Below are 13033 nucleotides of genomic sequence, written 5' to 3' on the forward strand. Positions count from 1 at the left end.
GGAATTTATTGAACAATTTCAGCTCAGTTGATGCCTGTAACTCCGCTGGGGTCTCCCTGCAGGTGATGTCCTCGAGTTGTTCCCTGTCAGTGCTGTCAGCTTTATTTGTGGCATCTACAAATTGTCTGGGGCCCCTTGTGAGAGCTGAGGCCTCTCACCTGGGCAGGGGAGGTCTGTGTGTGGGGTTGGTTTGGGCTTTTCTCCTGCTCCATCAGGGCGCTCTCAGTGCTCAAACCTCGGGCAGTGAGATGGAAATTGGGCACGGGAGGAAACACAAACCCACCCAAGCAGCACCTCTGTGCCCCCTGTCCTTCCTCCCCACCACCTCTGCCTTCACTCAGACCTTCCCAGGGCTGTGTCTCATCCCTCCCCAGCTCAGCATCTGCACCAGGGAGAGCAGGGAGCAGCCTCTGGGTGTGTGCTGGGGCAGGCACAGCCCAGCCCTGGCCAGCCCCACGTCCCTCCTGCTGCCAAAGCACCTTCTGACCCCCAGCCTGCACCCCTGCCAGCAGGGCCAGCCCCGAGGGGACCCCCAGTGCCAGAGCTGCCGTGGGGGGGGATAACTGTGGGAACTCAGCACATCACTCCGGGTGTCCAGAGCTACCGAGACAACCCTTGGGGGGCTCAGAGGCCCTGGAATGTTGCCAAAAGTACCTGGTGGCTTGACTTTGATCCCTCTAAAGAAATGACACCTGAATGTGAGGAAATGAGAGAATTTTAGGCCTGAATGGCGAGGGGATGATATTCACTAGATAAAACTTGAATTATAATGCACTGTACAGGGGGGTTTTATATGTTGTACAGGGGGGTCTAGAATTCTGTGCATGGATCAGGAGTCCCAAGACGGAGGGATTTGGGCGTGCCCTGTCCTTCTTCTTTCTTCTCCTTGGCATCCATGTTCAGGATGATGTTGGCACGTGTGGATTGGTTCATAGTGAAAGTGCACTTGCCAACAAGGGCGAAAAGTATTGGAAATAGAAGGTAAATATCTTATACGTAGTTTTCACTATAAAAGAGACCCTGTGGGCGGGAGAGAGTGCCCTTGGCTGTCTTGCTGATCAGACCTCGGCTGGACAGACAGAAAAACTTTGTAGATAAGGAACAATAAACTCAACTGAAGATGAAAAGCAAGAGTCCAGACTCCATCTTCAAAGCGCGGCCTGCCCAGAACCACCTTTTCCCGTGCTGGGTCAGAGACAACAGCCAACCCTGACAGATAATCACAGAATCTCTGGGCTGGAAAGGTCCTGGAAGGTCACCTCATGCCAGCCCTGCACAGGTGTGAGCACAGGACACCCCTCGTGCACACACACCTGGCCCCCACACAGCAGCTTGGTGGGAGCCTGGCTCCTCCTTCCAGGAGCTTGGAAATCCAGAAAGGACAAATATTTGGGTGCAGACTCACATCAACACCCAGCTTCAGCCTTTCCATGCCTGCTTCAGTGAAACAGAGCCCTCAGCAGCACACAGCTCAGTGCCTGTGCTGGGCACTCCAGCTACCACCATACCCTGGCTGGCTTTGGGGAAGAAAAAGCTTTCCCCAGGTGTACAATAACGATTACTTTGTGGCTTTGGATGAGCTTAGCTGGGCGTAAAGGAGCTGGATTGTTTGCCTCTGGGATGGGAGAGCAGAGCTGGCAGCAGCAGTGACTCAGAGCAGGATTTAGGGGTCATGGGTGTATAACTCCCTCATCATGAGCTCCCAGCACAGAGCTGCACGAGAAAGACAAGTTGATGTGACCCTTGATTGAGCTTTAAATAATAAATGTAAACCAAAAAAAAAAAAAAAAAAGGAGAAAAAAGAAAAGCTGAGCTGCGTTCCTGAGCCTGCACAGTGTGCAGGGGAATGTGGCTGAGGGAATCTGCCTGGATGCTGGGCCAGCACTGCTCATCACACCACAGGGTCAAGGGGCACTCCTGGGCATGGGGGGTTCCCCAGGAGAGGCTGGAGAGCACTGGTGCAGAGGAATTGAATTCCTCTGTGTGTGTCAGGCTGGAAGCAGAGCCCAGAGCTGTCAAGCCAAGTGCTGGAGAAGCCCTAATTGCTGGGAGCTGAAGGCAACCTTGGAGGAGGACACACTGCAGGGCAGGGAGGCTGGTGGAGGGCAGGGGACCGGGGATTTACTGCTGCTCAGAGCCTATCAAATGAGGTTTGATATTGCTACAAAGCAGAGGCTTTAATTCAGCTGCTGGAGGAGAGGGAGAGCAGCGTTTGCGTTTGGGAGGAGCAGGAGGCAGAGTCACCGTGGCCCTCCCTGACCTCGGCTCGTAAATCCCTCCCTCTGTGCCTGGAGAAAAGGCCCTGTGCTCTGCCCTCAGGATGGTCCCACACCTGGAGCTCTGCAGCAAGGCCGTGGCTGTAACTCACCCTGAGCCCCCTGCAGCTGTGTGCAGCAGCCCTGCAGGGGCGGCTGCTGGGGCGCACATCTGGCCAGCTGTGCTGCCAGCTGCCCCAGCTGGAAGCTGGCTGGGCAGCAAGCGTGGCCAGGGACTCCTCCCCAGGACACACTGGCCTGCCAAATCCCCCTGAAGGGCTCCATTTGGTGAGCACACCTGAGACAGGGAAGGAATTTTCCACGCGTCGCTCTGGCAAGAACCACGGAGATTTCTGCCTTGCTCTGTACCACGGAGTGGGAAACATCTGGGCACAGCAATTCTGCAGGAGCCTGGGCTTCAGCAGCACCTCGGGCTGCCTGACACATCCCTGGGGCCCTGCACAGCCCCTGGATGCTGCACCCACAGCACCTGCACAGGCTTCAGGTGCTTCACAGCACTGGAAATAATCCTGAGGAATAAGTGGGGTTAAGCCTGACTGGGTTTAGGTCCCTTCTTAAGGCTGTGGTTTGACTTAATGGATTCTGAGTGCACTAATTGGCTTTAATTGTGCTGAGCAGCCTCACCTTGAACCCACCTGCTCACCCACAAGTGCTGTTTAAGCCCAGTGTTCAGAGATTGTTCCTCTCCAGCTCTCCTTTATTTGTGGATTGCCTTTTCTCCAGTCCCATCTCCTGCCCCTCAGGACCCTGGAGCTCCCTCTGGATGTGCTCGGGCACCCACAGTGTGTCCTGTGTGTCTGGGTGCAAACAAGGCCCTGTTTGAAAACCTCTGCTGGTCACTGTCGATCTAGCTGATGCTAAGAGAGTTGTTGTCTGTTTCCCCAATTTATTCCTGCCAAAATCTGGGCTAATTTGGGGTAAATTAACCTTGATATTCCCAGTTTCCACCAGCCCAAGCCTGCTTGGTCATGGTGCTCTTGTGTTAGTCATCTCACAGCTCAACAAGCACTGGCAAACACATCAAGCAAGGAATGAGCTAAAATTTCCAAATCATCACTCAGAATAAAATGTGACTTGTTGGAAAATGTCAACATGGCTGTTTTGACAGACTTTTTTCCATCTAAGCAGATTTGTCAAAGCCAGCCCTCTCCCTCTGAACATATCTTGTTTTCTGCTTTCCCAAAGAGAAGAAGAGTTTCAGTGCAACAACTCCCGACCCAACTTCTCCCTGATCCTGCCAAGGTCCTACCACGTCTCCTGGAGCTCCAACATTTCCCCTTCCAAGAGTCACAAATTCAGCTTCAAGATAGAACTTTGACTCACTGGGAGGCACTTCTGTCTCTGCTGGAAGGATGAAAGCCAAGTGGGGTCCCCGAGGTGCCCCAAAGCAAAGGAGAGGAGCAGTTCGTGCAGGGTGGGGATCCCCAGCTTCTTCCCAGCCGGGAGCCTTCATCTCCTGCTCCTCCTCCCCGGCCACCCGCCCCTTCCACGCCACCTCCTGCTCTTAATTACGTTGTAGAAAAGTCTCACAACTCAGCGATTCAAGGTGGCATTTGAGAGAAATTATTCCCTTTAGCATAGCTGACAGCTAATTTGTGTAAAGTTTAATTACAGCTAGCATTAATTAACTGGCAGTGTGTTGCGATACTAAAGCACGACCATCTGTTCTTTAAAACTGCCTCCCCCAAATTTCAGCCCTAATAATTTTGGTGCCGAGGAGGTTGCTCTGGTGGGCCTGGTGTAGCCACAGCTGCTGGGGGAGGGTGTCACCCACGGGTGCTGATGGAGCAGGGAGTGAATCACAGCTCCCAGCACTGCAGGATCGGCTCTGGAGGAGGTGCCCTGGGAGCTGCATCACGGATTTCAGAGGAGAATCAACTCCCAGCTCGCAGCAGAGGGAGGTTGGTGGTTGGCTGGTCCAGCAGCACGTGCCAGGGTTCCTTGTGGGAGCCTTTGGTGTGTGTGCTGTGTGGAGGAATGTGTGGGATGTGAGGCTGGGGAGAAAGGCTGCAAAGCTGGCTGCCCTGCTGTGGGACAGGGACGTGCCAGCCCCATCCCTTCTGGAAAAGCAAAGCTGGTGATGTCCCAGCCTGAAAAGAGAACCTGAGTGTGCTCATAGCAGCGCCCAGTGCCCAGCTGTGTGCCACAGGGGGGGTTTGCAGCAGCTCCTGGTTTCAGTCTGTCCATCTCCTGAGCAGACACCAATGGCCTTGGTCTGTAGCCAGCAGAACCAGCCCCTGGGAGCTCCTTCTGCCCATTCTGCCAGAGGCTGCCGTGTGCAGGCAGCTTCAGGGCTGGGAGGTGAGTGCACGCAGGCTGCAGTGGGCTCCAGCAAACCAACCCAGCTCATCCTTCCAACAGACCAGGACCCCGTGGTGAAACCAGAATGGGGCAAAACTCTGCAAGCAAATGCCCCAGAGCTCTGCCCTCAGTAAATCCAGCCCAACCTCAGAGCAGCTGCTTTGATCTCATCATGTGAATGTAGCTGAGAACAAACCCCTCTCCAGTGAGAGACTCCTGTCCCGCCAGGCTCTGGGCCAAGCCTTGGATCCGTGGCTTTGAACAGGGCTCAGCAGCTGCTGCTGGGAGGAATTGCTTTGGTCAAACTGCAGCTCCCAGCTTGTGCCAGCTGCTGCTTTCAGGGTCAAGCAGAGCCTCAGCTCCCAGTTTCCCAAACGGGGAGGTAATTTAATCCCTCAGCTCAACACTGTGTCTCGGGTGCTGCTTTTTCTCTCCTGAGCTCTTGAGTCTCGCCCTTGTGCTGGCTCATGGAGTGAATGGTTCTGCTGGTGCTGGGATGGAGCCCCTCTGGTGGCCTCTCACAAAGATGCCCAAAGCTGGAGAGCAGGTTTGGGCAGGGAGCTGGTGTGCTGGGGGTGGCTTGGGATGGGACAGGAGTCTGGATTTGGGTAATCCAGGCTTTTGTCCCTGCTCTGACATGAGCTCCCTGCTCCAGGGAGCCCACGGGGACACTGGGGCTGAGGCTGTGGTGCAACCCCAGTGAAATCAACCCCATCTCCTTCAGTCCCAGTGAAATCAACCCCATCTCCTGCAGCCCCAGTGAAATCAACCCCAGCTCCTCCAGCCGCAGTGAAATCAACCCCAGCTCCTTCAGCCCCAGTGAAATCAACCCCAACTCCTTCAGCCCCAGTGAAATCAACCCCAGCTCCTTCAGCCCCAGTGAAACCAACCCCAGCTCCTTCAGCCCCAGTGAAACCAACCCCAGCTCCTTCAGCCCCAGTGAAATCAACCCCAACTCCTTCAGCCCCAGTGAAACCAACCCCAACTCCTTCAGCCCCAGTGAAACCAACCCAGCTCCTTCAGCCCCAGTGAAATCAACCCCAGCTCCTTCAATCTCAGTGAAATCAACCCCAGCTCCTGCAGCCCCAGTGAAACCAACCCAGCTCCTGCAGCCCCAGTGAAATCAACCCCAGCTCCTGCAGCCCCAGTGAAACCAACCCAGCTCCTGCAGCCCCAGTGAAATCAACCCCAGCTCCTTCAGCCCCAGTGAAATCAACCCAGCTCCTGCAGCTCTGCTGCCTTCAGCACGTTCCTGGGGCTGCTGGTGACAGCAGACACGTGCTGTGTGACACCCTGCCAGACGTGGACACCACCCACAGTCACCAAATGCACAGAGGGCTGAGTGAACCCTGCGGGGGGAAAGGGTGAAGCCCTGACTCTGCTGGTGCCAGTGTGAATCCTCTGTGGACTCCCAGGAGGCAGGGAGGATGAAATCCCACCTCCCAGAAGTTGTCCACAGTTCTGCTTCCACCTTCTTGTGGCAGGAGCTGGAGTGGTGGCTGCACCGGGCGGGTGAGCCAGGAGGGGCAGCTCTGCTGGGAGCTCCACTTGGATGCAGCATGAAATATTCCTTCCCACCCCACACAGCCCTCACCCAAACCCATCTCACCGCTCAGGAGCACTGCAGGTTCCTGCAGCTCACTGATGGGAGACAACTCCGAGCTCTGCTTTCTGTCCTGCTTTCCCCCCAGCTCTGCTCTGCCAGGCCTGCTGCAGTCCAGAGCCCGGCAGAGTGCAGCTGTGCCAGCTGAGCTCTTCTGGTGCTGCTGCCAAGCATCCCGTGGGCATTCCTGGCCTGCCAGCCTGGAGTGTGTTCCCTGTGAGCACTGGGATCACGCAGACTCCTTGGTGAAATAAATGGGCAGGAGATCTTTCTCCTTTTTAATGCCTTTATTAAGAAGAATCAGCTCAGGTTTGGAGAAATGGACGGGTTGTGCCTACGCCGCCGCTGCTCCCAGGCGTGGCACGGAGGAGGAGGAGGATGATGCAGCTTTGTCCGCTGGTCTGCAGGCAGAGCTGGGGATTCTGTCCTCACGGGAGAGCAGCAGATTCCTGCTTTTTTGTCTAACACCCCAGGGTGTCTCTTTAATCAGCATCTTTTCAGGTTAGGGTGAGAAGCAAAAAGGATCCAAGCAGGTACGGGACTACGCTCCCATCTTTAGACGTCACTTAAGTCACTTGTTGGCTCGTAATTTTAGGGGTTTTTCCTGTAAAAACTGTAAAAATTCGGGGCGCAATGCATTTCTCATCTGCATCCTGGCTCTGATGTCACTGCTATTCTCTTCACTTGGAGGGTCTGTCCCCGTGTCCCTCCCTGGCAAGCGGCCAGCATCAGGGGGACAATGGTTAATCACCGGCCATTAACAGGTAATGGAAGAACTTTTCTTTGGCAGTGAAACTATCTTACAACAACTGGTCTGACTTGTTTTTAACTCTGCGACCAAAACAAAATAGATAGCTTTCTATTCATAACACTTGGGATGTGTGGATGCAGAGTGGGGAGGCTGCAGCCAGCAGGGTGATTCCCTGGGGTCAAGGGCTTGCTGCCTCCCCCGCTCTGCTCCCGAGGGTTCCTCTGCCTGGAGGGGTCAGAGAGGGGGAAATGCCCCTGCCCCTGCCATGGTGGGGCTGTGGGCACACCGCTGGCAAGCAGGAGTGTTAATTAAATGATTGCTGGTGTTTCAGGTGTCTTTATGCAAAGCAGCCTGGCAGAAGGCTGTGGTGCTGCATGGAGAGCATCTTGTCATTGCTGCCACAAGCTGGAGGTGGGCAGAGGGAGGCAGAGCCTGGCAGGGTGAGGGACAAGCTCTGGGTGTGTTCTCCTGTGACCCAGGAGAGGATAGCGGGGGTCAGCAGAATAGCAGGGTCCCACATGAAGGGGGAAATCGACACAACTGGCTGAAAAACACCCACAACTCAAAGGGTTTGGAGCCGTTCCTGACCGTGCCATCCCGTCTGGAGCCCGAGCTGCCGCAGCATCCCAGGGAAAGGGGAGGGATAAAGGAACCCTGCAGGAAGGTGGGCAGCGGCTCTCACCTGGCTGCTCGCAATTAGACTAATGAAGCAGTTCGTGTGATATTGTTGCCCTCTATTGGGCCCAGCCCGAACGGCCGGGACGGTGCTGGGTGCCCGGGCTGGGTGGGGAAGGGTCCGGGGTGAGGAAGGGTCCGGGGCTCTGGGGTGGCAGCAGTGCTTCCCCAGCTGCGCTGCTCGGAGAGGGAGCTCCTTCCCCGAGCTCTCGTGAGCGAAGAGCCAGAGCTAATGCCAGATGGAGGTAATGAGCCTTGCCGGGGCTTCGGTGGAATTTGGATCAGACCGTTCGCAGTCTCTGGGGATGAGTCAGTTCTGCGTCGTCCTGGCGATGGGCTGGAAACGAGCCCGCGTTGTTTCAGAGGGTTTGTAACTCCCAGGGACTCGCCTGGGCTCTCCTCTGCTGCCCTTGGCACAGCGGGAGAGGCGCCTGGGGCTGGCAGTGCCCGTCTGTGCTGCTGCTCCAGCATCCTGCGAGCGCTGCCGGGGCTGCGGCGGGGCCGGGAGGCTGCACGGGGTGCAGGGAGCCACAGCAGCACTGCACGGGCTGCACGGGCTGCAGGGAGCCACAGCAGCACTGCATGGGCTGCACGGGCTGCAGGGACCCACAGCAGCACTGCATGGGCTGCACGGGCTGCAGGGAGCCACAGCACCACTGCATGGGCTGCAGGGAGCCACAGCAGCACTGCATGGGCTGCAGGGAGCCACAGCAGCACTGCATGGGCTGCAGGGAGCCACAGCAGCACTGCACGGGCTGCACGGGCTGCAGGGAGCCACAGCAGCACTGCTCGGGCTGCAGGGAGCCACAGCAGCACTGCACAGGCTGCAGGGAGCCACAGCAGCACTGCTCGGGCTGCAGGGAGCCACAGCAGCACTGCACAGGCTGCACGGGCTGCAGGGACTGCACAGCAGCACTGCACGGGCTGCAGGGAGCCACAGCAGCACTGCACAGGCTGCAGGGACTGCACAGCAGCACTGCACGGGCTGCAGGGAGCCACAGCAGCACTGCACGGGCTGCAGGGACTGCACAGCAGCACTGCACGGGCTGCAGGGAGCCACAGCAGCACTGCACAGGCTGCACGGGCTGCAGGGACCCACAACAGCACTGCACAGGCTGCAGGGAGCCACAGCAGCACTGCACAGGCTGCAGGGAGCCACAGCAGCACTGCATGGGCTGCACAGCACTGCACAGGTGGCAGAGACCCAGCACTGCACAGGCTGCACAGAGCCAGCACTGCACAGACCCACAGCAGCTCTGCCCAGGCTGCACAGACCCACAGCAGCACAGGGAGATGTGAAGGCACCACTTGCACCTCTTCCCTGCCCTGTCCAGGGCCTGGCTGTGCTGCCCATGCTGGCACTGAGTGTGGAGGAAATCTGGCTGTGTCCTGGGCATGGGGAGCTGTTCCCAAGGGCCCAGGGGAGGCTGAGCTGGATGTCACCTGCAGGCTGTGACACTGATGGCCAGCAGAGCAGCTTCCCCTGCACTCTGTGGGGCTCTCAGATGCTGCAGAGGCTCTGGGCTGGCTGAGGATTGGATTTTGGGGGGTTTCTCATCTCAGGGAAGTGTGCATGGGCTGGCCCCACAGGGATACTGGCACAACAGAGAGAAAACCTTTTAGCAGATTGATCCAATATTGGTTTTGAACTCGTTCCCAGCGCAGGGAAGCAGAGGCTGACTTGCCAATGACAGGCTGCACACGGGGAGCACAGCAGGGCTGCGAAGCCCTGGCTGGGATGTGCGAGGTGCAGGCAGGGCCAAGGGGCACCCAAAGAGCTTCCTCTCCTCCTCCTCCTCCTCCTGTCCTCTCTGCTGCTGTCTGTGCTCTGTCCCTGCCACTCTGCTGGGATGCTGAGGGGCTACAGCACAACTTGGCAGTGCTGCTCTGGAACAGGAATGCCCCGTGGAGCTGGGGAAGCTGCAAACCCGCGAGCAAAGGCACCAAAACAAACCACATCTCCATGAAAATTAAATATCCGGAACTAGAAACGGCTTGCTGCTCCGTCTTCCTTTTAAGTGAGAGCAAGTAGGTAGAGCTGGAATAGCTGGGGGTGTTATGAATGATGACATGCCTTTGAACCAGCAGCTGGGAGAGTGTCTCATCCCACGCTGGCTGCGTGCGTGCTCCCTGTCATCTGCTCGCGAGGACTAATAGAGATAAAACAGCCCAGGGATGGATTTCCAGGCAGAGCCCTTCTGCCAGGTGTCTCCTCGTGCTGTAGGAAGGGACTTCTAAAAGAAAAGAGAGGCAGCAGTGCCAAAATCTGCCTGGTGAAGCTGAGGGAGTTACAGCAGGGTAAATCCGAGTTTTGGGAAGGAGGAGGGGATGGTCTGACCTTGTGCTGCAAAGGGACACCCTGCCCTCAAAGCTCACAAATCCTGCCCAGGGAGGCCTGGAAGCCGTGCCTGGTGTCAGGGCTGCCCTCAAAGCTCACAAATCCTGCCCAGAGATGGGTGTGGTGCCTGGTGCCAGGGGGTGAGCTCAGGTGCTGATGTGTCAAAGCAAGCAGGGTCCCCAGCCAGGTAATAATTAGCATAGACTCCATGTGTTACAGAGGGCTGATCAATAATCTTTATTGAGAAACCCATTGTTTTACAGACAGTCACAATTTATATAAATTTATACAAATACAGCTGGAGCCAACTGATCCTCCAGTCCCAACACCATCACCAGTGGCTAATGAAGAAACCACCCTTTGGTAAGCACATCTCCATAACACATTCCACAGGTGCAGCAGGTTAAGACAAGAATTGTTTCTCATTTTTTCTCTGATCTTCTCACAGACTTTTCCCAGGACAATGCCTGGAAAAGCAGTGTTTCTGTCTGTGGCCAGAGAGCTGCTGCCACACTGAGGGACGGCTTTGTGCTCCTGCCATCCTGCCTGGCTGCAAGGACTGACAGTGGCTGCAGAAGTTATTTGCTTTGCATCTTGCAAAGGCCTCTTTGAAGACCCGAACAAATATTTGTACAGTGCTGTTCCTTGAGCACCACGGCACTGCTCTAATTCCATGGAATCTGTGCCATGGAGCCCCTGCAGTGACAACCCCAGGGCCCCCCTGGCTCTGCCTCCTTCTGCCTTTGCACCACAGCCTCGGGGCCAAGTGCTTCCAGGGCTCTGTCCCAAATCATCCACAGCAGGAAGGATTTGAGGAAGGTTCAGCAGAGCAGCTGAGTGCAAACCTCTGACCAGAGGCCTCGTGGGTGTCAGCAGCATTGGGCAGAGCTTTCCTGGAAAGGTCAGGTCCAGATGAAGATTTAATATATTTATTTCACTGGCCGAAGCAAATGCCTCTCAAATACTAATTAAATGTATGTCACTCAGCTAGGGCTGTTGCTGGGGTTATTTTTCTTGCTCCAGTGACAAATATGGCCAATTAATTCAACAGTATCTCTTTTCTTGCATTCATTTTCTCCCTCCATCACATGCTTGAAGGAGAGCAAAATCAAACTGACAGCTGATAGGGTTTTCAAATCCAATGGGCAAAGTGCTTGGAGCCTCTTCCTTTGGACTGCAGGGCTCTGCTGGGGCCCCCCTTCCTTCTGTGAATCAAATCTCCATATCAAGCCTTGTTTTAGCCTGTCTCCAGTCTCCCTGTTTGATTTCTATTTACTGACCTTGCACGTGGCTCCCTGCTGGCCTGTGCTGTCCCCTGGCAGGAGCTGCACTCCCAGCCCTGCAAGAGGAGAGCTGAGAGACCTGGCCCTGGAATCACTTATTTTATCCCTGGTTCTGATGGGGCCAGGGCTTCCTGCAGCCCCAAATATGAATTTTAACAAGGCTGAGCCCTTAGGGGTTATTTTTGCCATATGCCCAAAGGGAGTGAATGATTTCCTTTGGGAAATCCAACATATTGAGGGGTTAGAATGGGAAAGAGGCTGAGCTCTGTGCTCAGGGTGGTCTGGGCTGAGGCACAGCTCCTCTCCTTATCTGTGTAAATGTTGTGCTGATGAATGAGGCCAGAGCTACATATCAAAATCAATCAGGATTCCAGTTAATTACAGCAGTCAGGACCAGGTCAGTTTTTTCTCCTCTTTGCTCCAGCCTTGTGGCAGAAGGGCACAGAGGTCAGAAAAAAATCCACTCAGATCTCCATCCTTGAACTGCTACAGTAGTTCACACTTAGTCAATAAACAAGAGTAATAAGGAGATGCTTTGTGGAATGGGTAAAGAGGGAGCCTTGGATGTGGCCAGGTCTCCAAGCACCTCAGCTCCCTGCCTGTAAAGTGGAGCTTCCCCTGCTTTGGTGTCGTTGGATTTTTCTCTGTTCCTTCTGCCAGACTCTTGGGAGCATTCACAGCCCCTGATTTCTGGGACAGAATGAGATGCATGTCGCAGCCTTTGGAGAGCAGAGGTTTCTGGCCCCATGGGCAGGCGTGTTCTGTCCTTTATCTCCATCTGAGATGGATTTTGGAGATCAAGGCTAAGGCTCTCTGCTGCTCTGATGCTATTGATGTCAATCACATCGTGACGCAGGGAAATTGACTCTCTCCTTTTAATTACAGTCAACATTAAACCTGAGTCCTCAAGGTTCAGGTTCTTACCTTTGGCCTGCCCAGGACCTATAGATCACTCAAATCTCATGTCAGCTCTCTCAGTAGTTTTTATTTGCTGTTGTCCAGGTTTAGTGCTGGTTCTCTGCAAATGTCTCCAGTGGACAGGCTGCATGCACACGGGGTAACCAGCCACCCTAATTGCTCCTGGTGATCTGTAAATTAAATAAGGTGACAATTAAATTCACCTTGGTGTTCTGGTGGCGGAGTCAATGGCTGCCAGTGCTGGATCACCAGCTGCTCCCCTCTGGGTCACAGTCTGGTGACTCTCCCAGCAATAAACTCAACCATGTTTGTGCAGGAAAAGCCTGCAATAAAACGTGCAAGAAACTGCAAAGAACTGCCTGATAAATGAGGTCTGTAAGTCATCCTTTGAGGCCATGCTGGAGCCTGGTTATTGCTTAATAGAGTGGGTGCAGTGGAGCCTGGTTTATGGGGCAGGAACCTCCCAGGAGGAGGGAAGGGCTCCTGGCAGCCCAGCTCAGCAGTGCTGGGGTGTTCCCCCGAGGCAGAACCCCCAGAGGAGGCTCCACGGGGATTGTTCTGGTGCTTCCACTGGAGGAGCAGCCTTGGCTCTTCCCCCACCAGGGCTGTGCTGGGATCACTGGGGCTTGGGCTGCTCTGAGCTGTCTGAACCCACGGCCTGCAGTCACTGCCCCCAGCACTCCCAGTTAATTTTCTGCACAGGGCTTGCATCGAATATTTCAAGTTATCCTTTTTTTGGCATAAATGTGAAGCTCTGCATATACCATTTCCCTTCTGCTTGAGCTCTGGGACATAGAAAAACCAGGGCTCCTTTCCCAGTAGCTGCTGTCTTCTCATCTCCTGCTTTCCTGTGATTTGGTGACAATTAACTCACTGCCATTGCTTCAT

General features: G+C 55.2%; 1 long non-coding RNA gene across 1 annotated transcript; it reads left to right on the top strand.

Annotated features, from left to right (window-relative positions):
• Positions 1-7730: 7730 nt before the first annotated feature.
• Positions 7731-12510, top strand: LOC135284814 (uncharacterized). The gene is made up of 3 exons (XR_010349946.1): positions 7731-7851; positions 10243-10307; positions 10393-12510. It is a non-coding gene; the product is annotated as an uncharacterized LOC135284814 (long non-coding RNA).
• The last annotated feature ends 523 nt before the right edge of the window (positions 12511-13033 follow it).

Source organism: Passer domesticus, chromosome 21 (assembly GCF_036417665.1).
Source record: "Passer domesticus isolate bPasDom1 chromosome 21, bPasDom1.hap1, whole genome shotgun sequence".
NCBI lineage: Eukaryota > Metazoa > Chordata > Aves > Passeriformes > Passeridae > Passer > Passer domesticus.